The 1,789-nt window shown below is 44.6% G+C and overlaps 1 non-coding gene across 1 annotated transcript; it reads left to right on the top strand.

The window, feature by feature from the left end:
* The first annotated feature begins 1,014 nt into the window (after positions 1-1,014).
* On the top strand, positions 1,015-1,117 carry LOC149815402 (small nucleolar RNA R71). The gene has a single exon (XR_016428186.1). It is a non-coding gene; the product is annotated as a small nucleolar RNA R71 (small nucleolar RNA).
* The last annotated feature ends 672 nt before the right edge of the window (positions 1,118-1,789 follow it).

Raw genomic sequence — 1,789 nt, 5'->3', positions numbered from 1 at the left:
GATGGGGATGATGGCTGAGCCGACGTAGGTGAAACAATAGTCTCTGGCTCCTCTATCCTCTCTCTACTCTCTCGCTCTCTGCTCTCGACGTGATACTCATGTCCACTCCTCAAGGCCATAACTGATTTAGCCTGCTGCTGTGTCTCGGTATGAAATAGGCCTCCAGTCATCTGGTCCTTACCCTTCGGGTTCATGACAGCCTGACTCGGCAATGTACCCTCGGGTCTCCTACTAATAGCCTCAGCTAACTGTCCCATTTGCGACTCTAACTTCGCAATGGACTGCGTATGTGAGCTCAAAATCTGGCTACACTTCTCGAAGGCGTTCCGATTAGAGGTTTTCACCTCTTGCAATGCCTGGAGAAGTCTCTCCTCAAAAGATGTCTGCGGGGCAGACTCCTGCTGAATCGGGGGAGTGACAGAAGAAGAAGAAGACTGAGAATAGTTTGGTCTTTGAAATGACTGAGTAAAAGATGGCTGCCGAACTGGCTGAGAAGAAGTAGGCATCTGCATGGAAGACTGTGGATTCTTCCATGAAAAATTGGGATGGTTACGCCAACCCGGATTATATGTCGATGAAAATGGGTTATTTGGCGGTCTGACGTAACCCTGAGCTGCCTGAACTTGTTCTTGAACAAATTCAGGGTATTGAGCTGCCGAAGGGCACTCAGTGATCTCGTGTGCCGGACTGGCACAAAGAGTACACACCTGCTATGTAGTGGATGGTCCTGAGAGAAGCTGGTCCAGCTTCTAAGCAATCATGTCTACCTTGCATTGTAGTGCAGTAGATGGACCAACTTCAAGAACACCAGCTTTCTTCTGAATGCTGGGTGTGGCTCTATCAGAATGAGAGCTCGAAGCATGGTGGAGTGAATTCTCAGCCAATGTATCAAATAGCCTCCATGCTTCATCCTCGCTCTTCAGCATGAATGTCCCTCCACATGAAGAGTCGATCATCTGACGATTCTTGTCAGACAATCCATCGTAGAAGCTCTGCATCAGTTGCCATTTCGGCATCTGATGATGGGGACATTTCCTGAGGAGATCCTTCATTCTCTCCCAGGTCTCATGAAAGCGCTCACCATCTAGCTCTGAAAAGCTAGTGATGGCTCTACGATATTGGTTCGTACGACCAATGAGAAAATATTTCCGAAGAAACTCCTGTTGCAATTGATCCCATGACTCTATTTCTACAGAATCTAAGGACTTTAGCCAATACTTGGCTTTGTCCTTCAATGAAAAGGGGAATAGAGTCAACCTTAAAGCATCATCATCGAAATTCTGTATCTTAACAGTAGAACAAATTTCTTGGAATTCATCTAAATGTCTGTAGGGATCCTCATGACTAAGGCCATAAAAGGATGGAAGCATTTGAATAATGCTGACCTTAATCTCATAATGTGGCGCTCCTACATCGGGTCTCCGAATGCAGGATGCCTGAACATAGTCTGTGGGAATGAAGTATTCCCGCAGAGGGCGTGAAAGAACTGGGGGTGGAGGATCCATGTCAGCCATTGTTGCCGAACTTCGATGAGAATGTAAAATTCTCTCTGGGTTGTCAACAAATGGGTGTAATGGGGTTCCTAGACCTCGTCGACCCTGCATACACTGGTACTAAGACCAGATGTAAGCAAAACGACCTAAATCTAAAAAAAAAAAAATTAACTAACACCGGTACTAAATATAAATAACACAAAATAAATAACTACTAAACAAATATACTAAACTAATTATGTCAGAATGATCTAACTAAGTAAATGAAATAACAAATTAAACTACTCTAAAGTACT

Source organism: Nuphar pumila, chromosome 15 (assembly GCF_984573655.1).
Source record: "Nuphar pumila chromosome 15, dmNupPumi1.hap1.1, whole genome shotgun sequence".
NCBI classification, from domain to species: domain Eukaryota; kingdom Viridiplantae; phylum Streptophyta; class Magnoliopsida; order Nymphaeales; family Nymphaeaceae; genus Nuphar; species Nuphar pumila.
Note: the sequence above shows the minus strand (reverse complement) of the source record. Positions and strands in the feature narration are given on the sequence as shown.